The sequence below is a fragment of the Schistocerca serialis genome, chromosome 7 (genome assembly GCF_023864345.2).
Source record: "Schistocerca serialis cubense isolate TAMUIC-IGC-003099 chromosome 7, iqSchSeri2.2, whole genome shotgun sequence".
NCBI lineage: Eukaryota > Metazoa > Arthropoda > Insecta > Orthoptera > Acrididae > Schistocerca > Schistocerca serialis.
Genome location: NC_064644.1, coordinates 83,359,899 through 83,372,117, shown reverse-complemented (window position 1 = coordinate 83,372,117; position 12,219 = coordinate 83,359,899). Strand labels below are relative to the sequence as shown.

The 12,219-nt window shown below is 44.2% G+C and overlaps 1 protein-coding gene across 1 annotated transcript in view; it reads right to left on the bottom strand.

Moving 5' to 3' along the window:
• The window catches only part of LOC126412901 (uncharacterized), a 380,720-nt gene that overhangs the window by 93,440 nt on the left and 275,061 nt on the right, over positions 1–12,219 (bottom strand). The gene's annotated exons all lie outside the window — the stretch shown is intronic.

The window sequence follows — 12,219 nt, the reverse complement described above, 5'->3', positions numbered from 1 at the left end:
GTCTCATCAAGAACGTTGTAAACCAATGAGGAATTAAAGTTAACTATTCGAGAAGCTGCATACTTTTCTTATTAGCATTCACTACTTATCCTGTTCCAGAATTCACGCCCGTCTGCGTTAGATAGCGTGCATTTCGGCCTCCTCTATCTACAAGGTGTTGGCACATTTGCCAACACATCATTGGCGACGAGGATGGGATCCAATGATGTGTTGGCAAATGTGCCAACACCTTGTAGATAGAGGAGGCCGAAATGCACGCTATCTAACGCAGACGGGCGTGAATTCTGGAACAGGATAAGTAGTGAATGCTAATAAGAAAAGTATGCAGCTTCTCGAATAGTTAACTTTAATTCCTCATTGGTTTACAACGTTCTTGATGAGACATTTCATACGATAACTATCAAACTATGTAAGGCTAATGGCGCCTTGCTAGGTCGTAGGCATGGACTTAGCTGAAGGCTATTCTAACTATCTGCTCGGCTAATGGGCGATGCTTCGTCCGTGTAGTCGCTAGCAATGTCGTCCGTACAACTGGGGCGAGTGCTAGTCCGTATCTCGAGACCTGCCTTGTGGTGGCGCTCGGTCTGCGATCACACAGTGGCGACACGCGGGTCCGACATGTACTAAATGGACCGCGGCCGATTTAAGCTACCACCTAGCAAGTGTGGTGTCTGGTGGTGACACCACAGAAATAGTGCATACAAAGTACATGAAATGATTACACTAGTCTGCATTTGAAATCTTTTTGTCAAATGATTTCTTGAAAGTAGATGTTCTTGAATCAATTTTTTATGCTGATTCTGTAAGTAGGCTGTTTAGGTTTTCTTATTGGTAACGCCACGTAGCGCTCTGTATGAAAATCACTGGCTGTTCTGTGTGCAGTCTGTGGCTGGGTGGCATTGTTGGAATAGTCGCTGTTGTAGTGTTGGGCTGTTGGCTGTTAACAGCGCGTAGCGTTGCGCAGTTGGAGGTGAGCCGCCAGCAGTGGTCGATGTGGGGAAGTGAGATGGCGAATTTTTGAGAGCGGATGATCTGGACGTGTGTCCATCAGAAACAGTACATTTGTAAGAATGGATGTCATGAACTGCTATATATATTATGACTTTTGAACACTATTAACGTAAATACATTGTTTGTTCTCTATCAAAATCTTTCATTTGCTAACTATGCCTATCAGTAGTTAGTGCCTTCCGTAGTTTGAATCTTTTATTTGCTGGCAGTAGTGGCGCTCGCTGTATTGCAGTAGTTCGGGTAACGAAGATTTTAGTGAGGTAAGTGATTTGTGAAACGTATGGGTTAATGTTACTCAGGGCCATTCTTTTGTGGGGATTATTGAAAGTCAGATTGCGTTGCGCTAAAAAAAATTTTTGTATCAGTTTGGTGTTGATCAGATTTAGTGTTGATCAGAATAAGTACAGAGCGAAATGTCTGAGTACGTTCAGTTTTGCTCAGCTGTTTGAAAATCAAATAATGTAAGAGATTTATCAGCACAATAATTCAATAATTTTTCTAAGGGGACGTTTCAGTTCTAGAAATAACTACCGTTTTTGTCTATCACGTCAGGTTCTTACACAAAATAAGAATAATATTTTAATAATTTTCACTTATATGCCCATAAATATATTCTAACATCATTTCACACAAGGTGACTTTTTAATCAAAACACATTTAAAAAATGTAAAACATTTAAAAATACTCCTCAGAACTCCCCTAATTTGTTTCGCTTTTATCTTATGTCAATAGTATTCCATACGTATTTAAAATTTCTCTTCTTTCACTTCCTTGTAAATGCTTGCATAAGAGGATGACTGTGCCTCTTCAACATCCAACAGTAGTCGGCCGACACGGCGGCTGTCCAGTGCCGCTGGTACCTCCTCTTAATATGTCGGTGGAAACGGCCACTCTGCTCGTGAATATAATGTCCCAAATTTCCGGAAAGTAGGCGATATGTGCGTATAGAAAGTGCACTTTCACACTCATTTAACAACTCATCTTCTTGCAACATTTTTCACCAATGGTCTTGGCCGGCCGGAGTGGCTGAGCGGTTCTAGGCGCTACAATCTGGAACGGTGCGACCGCTACGGTCGCAGGTTCGAATCCTGCCTCGGGCATGGATGTGTGTGATGTCCTTAGGTTAGTTAGGTTTAAGTAGTTCTAAGTTCTAGGGGACTTATGACCGCAGCAGTTTAGTCCCATAGTGCTCAGAGCCATTTGAACCATTTTGAACCAATGGTCTTGTAATTACGATGTTAAATATTCCATAGAAACTTCTCAGTAAGTGATCGGAAGGAAGTCATGCACCGTGTTCTCATTTCTTCATTTTCGTCTCAGAATCTTCATCCTTCATCAATTTCTTAATTTCAGGACTAAAAAAGAATGCCAGCTTTCAATTCATCTCATGTGGCGAAGCGAAATTTCTTGGAAAGGTACTTGATGCAGGGTCCATCCTGTGGTAGAGCCTTTACAAATTACATCATCAAGCCCCGTTTTATCTGTAGAGGTGGAAGCAAGACTTTTTTTGCTCTTCCAGCGGTTCGTGCAGGATACTTTTAGTTACAGGCACTAAATTTCTTCGCTGTGACCAAACTCTCACACTCTATTGTCACTACCTGAACCGACTGTCCCATTCGCATAGAAAGCAAGGCATTTTTGTGAACCCAGCTTATTGTCCTAATAGTATTTCGATAATTCTGAAGTCGCCGCAGATAAGCCAACTGTGTTCCTCATACTGGATACTCGTTAATAGTATCTTCATGTTCTCATACATCGCTTTCATATGAACTGAATGGGCCACAAGAATGGACCCACACACGTTTCCATCGTGCAGTAATACACCTTTCAGGCTCCTCATTGACGAGTCTAGAAAAGTCTCCACTGTGTAGGATCATGTTCAATGCTTCATTAACTTGTTTACGTTAGTGCAATAAGCTAATGACTCGTTCTATGAGAATAAATGAACTAATTCTTCTTCTCTTTGTCTGTAGCATGAATAGTGTGCTGCTGGATCCGGAAGATTCTCAATTTTTAGTCGGGAGCCAAGTAGTTCCGCAGAAGCCTTAGGCAACCTCAAATCTCGTACGAGAGCATGAAGTTCACTCTGAGACAACAGTGACGGAGTAAAGTCGCATTCAGGCTGGTGGACATCACTATCTTCTTCGGTAATTGCATCACCTTCATTTTCTTCATCACCTTCTTCCTCGTTCTCTATAACAGCTGGAGGAGGAGGAGCAATCAGATCTTCTCAATGTGCAAACTGGCCTAATGGCTGAGTCGATACTTGGATACACAACTTGTCTCTTGTTCTTCAAACTGCACCCCTGAACACTAACTAAGCAGAGGTAACAGTCATTAAGGTGATTTTTTCGGTCCCTCCACACCATTGGAACCACAAATGACATGCTTTTTTTCCTTTTGTTCGCAATCTTAACCTTTCCACATAACAGCGGCAAACAGTCTCTGGCGCCCATCCCTTGTGCTGGACTCCAAGTTTCATTTTAAAATAAGCATGTTGAGCTTTCTATAAAAAGTCTACTTAACCAATGTCTAATTCCCAAAAATGAAATATTAAGGTTCTTCACACACTTGCTTGTTGACATTGTAGTAAATATCAGCAGTAGGCAAAGTGTTTCATTAATACATCAATTCTCCACAATCCTACCTACATGTGGTGCCCCCGTTAAGCTGAGCAACCCAGTGGAAGGTTGGGTAACCAACTCCAGCGGGAAACTGGGTCAGCGAGCCGACAGTATGTGCACGACAGTGGAAGGAAACGGGAAACCACCATTGGAATTACTTCCCTAGAAGTTCATGGGATGGACCTCTTTGTACAATATTCCGGACGTAAAGCTTTCCCTCAGTCGTATCTCCGGGAGGGGAATACAACGAGCACTCCAGAGATTAGGACAAACGGAAAAGGAAGGAAGGAGAAGAAGAAGGAAGACTTTGAGGATTGGGACTTGGAATGTTTTAACCCTTCTCCAGGAAGGGAAATTAGAAAACGCCAAACATGAAATGACAAGAAAGAAATTGGATGTACTCGTAACGTGTGAGGTGAGATAGGGTGGTTGTGGAGAATTAGAAAGTGACGAATTCCGATTGTACTATTCAGGTAAAGATAAAAATGTAATGTATGGGGTTGAAATTCGATAGGTAAAAGACTGAAGGACTAGGTTATCAAGGTTGATTATGTTAGTGGAAGAATAATGATGATGAGACTGAAAGGGAAAAAGAAAGACTTAGTTATCATCCAGATCTATTTGCCAACAAGTAATCATTCAGATGAAGAGGTAGAAGAATGTTATGAGACGATAGAAAACTTAGCGGAGAGAGAGAGAGAAAAGAAATGCATGTATTGTTATAATGGGTGATTGGAACGCAGTAGTTGGCGAAGAACCAGAAGGAAAAGCTCTGGGAAAATTTGGACTGAGAGAAAGAAATGAGAGAGAGCAAAGATTGTTGGAATACTGCAATGAAAATTTCATGGTAGTTGGAAATTCTCTATTTAATAACCACAAAAGACGACGGTATACTTGAATATCTCGATTTGACAACAAAAGATACCAAATTGATTACATAATGACACAAGAAAGATATAGAAATTGCCTAAAAAGTGTCAAAAGCTATCTAGGAGCAGATATTTGTTCAGATCATTTATTAGTAATAGCTGAGGTTCCAGTTAAATTGAAAAGAACCTGGAGAGGACAGAAGAGAGAGCACATTGAGAAACTGATAGACAAAAGCAATCGTGAAAAATTAGGGAATGCATATTGTAAAATGATGATGAAGGGACAGGAAACGGAATGCACAGAAGGAAGATGGGATCGTTTTAAAAATGGGATCAAAAAGGCAGCTAAGGAAACGCTTAGAGTCAAGGAGAGGAAAAAGTAAAGAAAGAATGGTTAACACCAGATATGATAACCAAGATGGATGATCGCAGGAAATGGAAAACTGTAAACACAGAAGAAGGGGAGCGCAACTACAGGAAGTTAAATAATGAATTAAGAAGGGAGACAGAAAAAGTAAAGGAGAAATGGCTGACAGAAAAGTGTGACAAGATAGAGAAATTAGAGAAAGAAGGAAAATATGATTTGATGTACAAAGAAGCAATGGATTTGACATTCAGGGAAAAGAGAAACAACAATGGACTAAAGGAAGTAGAGGCAGCAGATGGTAAAATGGTGCGTGAACCTCAAGAAATAATGAGAAAATGGGAAGAATATGTAGAAGGCTGCAGACAGCCGACCAAATGAAGAAGACATTGGGATAGAAGAAGAAGGTAAAGTTGCAGATGATGACAAAGGAAATGCAATACTAACTAGTGAGACTGAAGAACCTATGAAGGAGATGAAAAATGGAAAGACAATGGGAATTGATGAGATTCCTGTGGAACTGTTAAAGTCATTGGAGAAAGAAGGGAAATGGGAGTTGATTGAATTGTGTAATCAAATATACATGACAGGAAAAAGGCCAAAGAACTTTACAGAAAGTATCTTAATACCTATAGAAGAGAAAAAGAACAGCAAAAAGTGTGAGGGACATAGAACAGTGAGCCTAATATCGCATGCAGCCAAGGACGCTCAACAGAAACCTATACGGAAAGCTCAATTGCGTAATAGGAGATGAACAATTTGGTTTCGGGCGAGGAGTGGGAACTAGAGATGCCATTGGGCTACTGAGAGTGATAGGGGAGAGGTACATGGAGAAGAAAAGGAAGGTGTATGCTGTGTTCATTTATCTTGAAAAGCATTTTGACTGTGTCGGATGGGACAAACTGATGAAAATCCTAAGGAAACAAGGAGTTGACTGGAGGGATAGACGGCTAATTAAAATTTTAGATTTGAACCAGACAGCAAGAGTACGAATAGGAGGTGTGATGAGTGAAGAAATAGAACTGGGAAGAGGTGTAAGACAAGGTTGTTGTTTATCAACAACACTGTTCAATATACATCTGAAGGAAATTATTAGTGAAAGTTTTGATGGAAGGAGAAGAGCTTGTATAGGGGGTCGGAGAGTGGACTGTATAAGATTTGCAGACGACATGGTTGTGATGGCAGAGAGTGCAAGAGAGATAGGACAAATGTTACATGATCTAAACACAAAATTAGAAGAATATGGAATGAAGATTAACAAGAAGAAAACGAAAAGCATGGTAATTGGAGGAAAGGGGAGAAAATTCCGTACGAAAATAGAAGGAGAGTAAATAGAGCAAGTGAATAACTTCAATTACTTGGGAAGTGTAATGATGGATGATATGTATTGCTCAACAGAACTTAGGAAAAGAATTGCAATGGCAAAAGAAGGATTCAAGAGGAAACGGAAAATACTTTGTGGACCACTAAACAAAGATCCGAGAAAAAGACTTACCGAATGTTACACCTGGAGCGTTGCACTATATGGTGCGGAGACCTTGGCTTTGAGGAAGGAAGATGAAAGAAGATTGGAGGCACTAGAGATGTGGATACGGAGAGGAATTGAAAAAGTGAAATGGGAAGACCGAGTAAGGAATGAAGAAGTATTAAGAAGAGTTGAAGAAGAAAGAAACATGCTGAAAGTTATCAGAAAGAGAAAACGGAACTGGATTGGACATTATTTCAGGAGGGATTGTTTATTGAAGGAAGAAATAGAAGGGTTAGGTTCTTTGGGAAAGGAGACCAGACAGCGAGGTCATCGGTCTCATCGGATTAGGGAAGGACGGGGAAGGAAGTCGGCCGTGCCCTGTCAAAGGAACCATTCCGGCATTTGCCTGGAGCGATTTAGGGAAATCGCATCAGGATGGCCGGACGCGGGATTGAACCGTCGTCCTCCCGAATGCGAGTCCAGTGTCTAACCACTGCGCCATCTCGCTCGGTAAAAAATAGAAGGAATGGTGGAGGGAAAAAGGGGGAAGAGGAAAAATAAGGTATCAAATGCTGGACAATATAAAAGGAGACAAAATTCAGAAATGAAAAAACTGGCTATGGACTGGCAAAAGTGGAAGAGGCTTGACCCATGACAAGACCTGCCGTAAGGCAGAATACCATACTACTAAATGTACAGAATAATGACAATACAGCACTAGTAATCCCAGCCTGTGAGGTAAGGAACAGTTTCAGCGTCACACTATTACAACTAGCATGAACAGGTGTAACAACCTAAAGGTACACAGGGCCGTATTGAGAAATTTCTCTCCGACAATACGCATAACCTACTGGTACAGCAGTATATCTCTGAAGTGGAACAGCGGCAAAGCTGTACGTGATAGGAAAAACTGAACACAGATTTGGAATCACATACTAGTTTTCAGTCATCTGATACCACGCAGACTAGTGTTACATTTACAGGTCAGCAGCACAAGCCTTTCTGAGGCACCAGGTATCGACCACCCATATTAGTAGTTTGTGGTGATGTAGTGGATCGCACATATGACGAATACTGCCCTGGAATACGTTATGCCACGCCTGCTCGACCTGTTCACGTAGTCCTGTAAGGGTTGTTGGACGACTAGGCGCACGAATCCCTTTTCCTCCCATCACATCCCACACGTGCACTGGAGACAAGTCCGGAGATCGTGCTGGCCAGGGAAGTTGCTGCGTGTCTTGCAGAGCACACGGGCAGTGTGTGGGTGAGCATTATCCTGTTGGAACAACACATCACCTCCTAGCTGCAAGAACGACAAAAGAACAGGTCTAACATCATTTCGCACGTACCAAGCGCTGGTTAGCGTCCCCTCCAGTAAAGGTGAACGAGAGTTGTAGCTTATAGCTTTCCAGACCGTAACGACAGGGGGGGGGGGGGGGAGGCGTGTGTTTTGGCCGATTGTGCTCTACGAGACGGTGTTCACCACGTCTAGGTCTTACGCACAAACGACCATCACCTGCGGGCAGCCAGAATGTGCTTTCATCGCTGAAGACCACAGCCTTCCAAGTGATCCTCTAATGACACCAGTCGATGCTGTGGCGTGAGTGGAAGATGGCCTAGAGCCTAGGAATGTGCTTGCCCGTAGTCCCTCTGCTAATAACCGGTTCGCAGCACGTCTGGCTCACAAGCCGTCGTACTGTGCTGTGGCGGCTGCACGACCTGCCACTGCCGCCCTTACAATGCGACGGTCCTGGCGGGTGTCTGTGCTGCGTGGACGCCCACGACCTCGTCTGCCGGTGTGAGAATGTTCACATGACCACTGGTATCAGCATCGTTGCACAACTGATGCAGCAAGCACTCGACTTCTGTAGCAATTCTGCGAATGGACCGTCACGCCACTCCGAAGCCCACAATTTTCCCTTTCAAACTCGCTCAGTTGGCTGTAGGAAGCATGAGTACGTCTTCTTGGCAAGGTCGCCCGCTTCTGGCTGTGAGCATTCCCCATTAAACGGAGACACGGATGGCGCTCTGGCAGCTACGCCACTATGCTCGCTGTTGGCGGACGACGTCGAAACCACTATCAGTCCATCTGCTATCCCCCACACTGTATATGCCGCCATCGGACCAGAATCGCTTTCCAGGTGTACTTTTTCCCCAATGCTAGTTATGTAATAACAAATTAAATTAGAGAAAATTTCCTTTAGTTTATAAGACAAACGTTTTTTTGGCGCAAGTGTAAAGGATCGTGCCGCATGGATGAAGGGACCTGCCACCTAAGCGTTCCCCCCCCCCCCCCCCCCAACCCCCCACCCCCTCCCCGTCTCCATCTATTCTGCCGACAGAGCTCAAATATTCTGCCTGAATCACCAGTACGAGATTATCGTTCTAGCGTCGTTCGCAGTTTCACAGCCATGGCTCTAAGGAAGTGAACTCTTTCAGTTTTGAATATGCATTGCAAGGAAGTGAGGTGAGTGAGTGAAGGAAAAAGGATTGGAGACATTTCGAAAGTCAGATGCTCAAAAGAACAACAACAACAACAGCAAACTCTTGGAGGGACTAAGATAGGTAGTGGTTCACTACGTGTGTCGAGAACGCTGTAATAATGAGAAATTAATCTCTGCATCTTCGCGTAGAGGAAACGATGTCGCACCTTCCTATCCACAACTGCGGTACACTGACCGAACATTGCCATTCAGAGGTCATCGCTCTTTGTGCGCTGCTGAGACAACAGTAGAGTTTGTAGCGGAACAAAAACAGGCGCGCTTGTGCGACCGTAATATTGTGTATAGTGTGCATGAATCATCAATTAATTATATTGCGTCGGTGCCGCCAACAGAAGTGGCAGCAGGACAACGTTCATTCCGAACGTATCGCCAGGTTCAAAAGTGACAGAACGAAATGCAGAGCGATGGGGATGAGAAAAAAAAAGCAAGGCCGGGCTGCACCACACTGGAGACTGCAGCTCTTTAATACACCGGTAAAACTTATTTCTTGCAAATGTAAAAAGGGATGTAGAGGAGGCTCGATGCAGAAAGGCTGGATTAAGTGCTCCGTTATTTGCAGTAATTGCAGTGGTACCTGTGATAATCCGCAAGGTCAGCTACAAGATCGGGGGCGAATAGCAAGGCACAGATTCTATTCTCGAGCAAGTATATGACAACGAAGCTGTTAACCCTATCGCGGACAGCGTGGAAGAAATTTCTATTTATGACGTTTCTCTCGGTACGGAAGACGGCCTGAACTCACAAAACCCGGTCCATCAAGGATAGGAAGGCGAGGGAGAATTTGAATTTCATAATGGATTAAGCCTACTGGGGATACTACAAAAAAGATCGCACCACTTACTCTGCGTCATTGGTGATATGGAAATGAGTTTTTTGGCCAAAACGCGCTCGTACGACAAAAAGATTAATTTAACCATATAAATTAGAGGAAATTTTCTGTAGTTTAATTTATTACATAGATATTTTCACCGTAAAGTGAGCCGGAAAAGAGATATTGTCAAAGAAATGTTTTTGGGCGCCGTTTTTCCAATATGGCGGCGTGAACGGCAAAGATAGGACGTGACAAATTAAAAATTCGAAAAGAGCACGTCGAAACCTATAAAAAAGTACCAGTTTTTAAAACTCCCGGAAAAAATTTAAAGGTAAAATTACCAAATGTATGGGATACAACACAATTAAAGGATATTGGGATCCTATACTTCTCGTCTGCGAAGTTCTCGGAATCAGAACTAGGCACGAAAATTAAAGTTTATCTATGAGTTCTTAGGCCTAAAATTTTGAGTTCGCATCTGTATCTTAATGCATATTCTGAAAACAATTGTAGAGTGCATGGCAGATGATATCAGCGTACAGCTATTCATGCACAGCAATATGGGTTGTGCCCACTCTTGACTTTTACGACGGCTTGAATTCTGATGCGGACACTTCCAGTGAGGTTTGTGAATGGCAGCCCATCCTTCCTCAAGAGCCGAATCAGAGAGGGTAATGATGTCGGAGGCTCGGGTCTGTAGCGAAGTCGCCGTTGTCACTCATCTCACAGGTGTTCCATTGGGTTCAGGTCGGGACTTTGGATAGGCCTGTCCATTTCAGGAATGTTACTGTCCACAAAAGATTCCCTCAACGTCTCCGAACTGTTCCTCTTCTCTATACAGTACACAATAACGTAGAATACGATCGTATCATTCTCCGTTAAATGTTTTTTAAGTGCCATAACCAGTCTAACCAGGAGAAACAGTCCCTTACTGTAACATCCCATCCTCTCTACTTTACTGTTGACATTACACATGACGGCAACTCTCGCTCTCCACGCACTCACCGAGCCCAGATCCTCAAGTCGGATTGCCGTACGGTACAGCGTGCTTCACCATTCCAAATCACCCGAGTCCACTCACCCACTGTCCAGAGGCCTCCCCCTGTACGTCACCTCAAGCGTCGGTCGGCACTCTCAACAGAAAAGTATGGCTTATGAGGGGCTGACCAACCGTTGTACCGCATTGTTTCTACCTGCCCACGCACAGCCGTTGTCCTAGCCATACCATTGGTAGCACTCTGCGGTTCACGAGCGATTCCTTCGCTGATCTCAGGCGATTTTTTAGGACCACGCTGCGCCATGTCGAGGGTCCCTACGTGCCTGTGCACGAGGTCTGCGTGCTTTTGCGGTTGTTCCTTCACGTTCACACTTCACACTCACATCACCAGCAGTGGGCTCGGGCAGCTGCAGAAGGAGTGAAATGTCCCCGGTGAAGCTGTCACTCAGGTGACGTCCAACGACAACCGCCGCGTTCGAAGACACTGAGCTCTCTTGACCAATACATTCTGCTGTTGCTACTTGTCGCTTGACAACACAATACCCCGCACCTTGTTTGACGCTGGCAGGTCCATGTTTGGTGACATCTAGTGGTCAATTCCGCACAACATACACTACTCGCCATTAAAATTGTTACACCAAGAAGAAATGCAGATGATAAACGGGTATTCATGGGAGAAATACATTATACTGGAACTGACATGTAATTACATTTTCACGCAATTTGGGTGCATAGATCCTGAGAAATCAGTAACCAGAACAACCACCTCTGGCCGTAATAACGGCCTTGATACGCCTGGGCATTGAGTCAAACAGAGCTTGGGTGGCCTGTACAGGTACAGCTGCCCATGCAGCTTCAACACGATACCACAGTTCATCAAGAGTAGTGACTGGCGTATTGTGACGAGCCAGTTACTCGGCCACCATTGACCAGACGTTTCCAATTGGTGTGAGATCTGGAGAATGTGCTGGCCAGGGCAGCAGTCGAACATTTTCTGTATCCAGAAAGGTCCGTACAGGACCTGCAACATGTGGTCGTGCTTTATCCTGCTGAAATGTAGGGTTTCGCAGGAATCGAATGAAGGGTAGAGCCACGGGTCGTAAAACATCTGAAGTGTAACGTCCACTGTTCAAAGTGCCGTCAATGTGAACAACAGGTGACCGAGACGTGTAACCAATGGCACCCCATGCCATCATGCCGGGTGATACGCCAGTATGGCGATGACGAATACACGCTTCCAATGTGCGTTCACCGCGATGTCGCCAAACACGGATGCGACCATCACGATGCTGTAAACAGAACCTGGATTCATCCGAAAAAAATGACCTTTTGCCATTCGTGCACACAGGTTCGTCGTCGAGTACACCATCGCAGGCGCTCCTGTCTGTGATGCAGCGTCAAGGGTAACCGCAGCCATGGTCTCCGAGCTGATAGTCCATGCTGCTGCAAACGTAGTCGAACTGTTCGTGTAGATGGTTGTTGTCTTGCAAACGGCCCCATCTGTTGACTCAGGGATCGAGACGTGGCTGTACGATCCGTTACAGGCATGCGGATAAGATGCCTGTCATCTC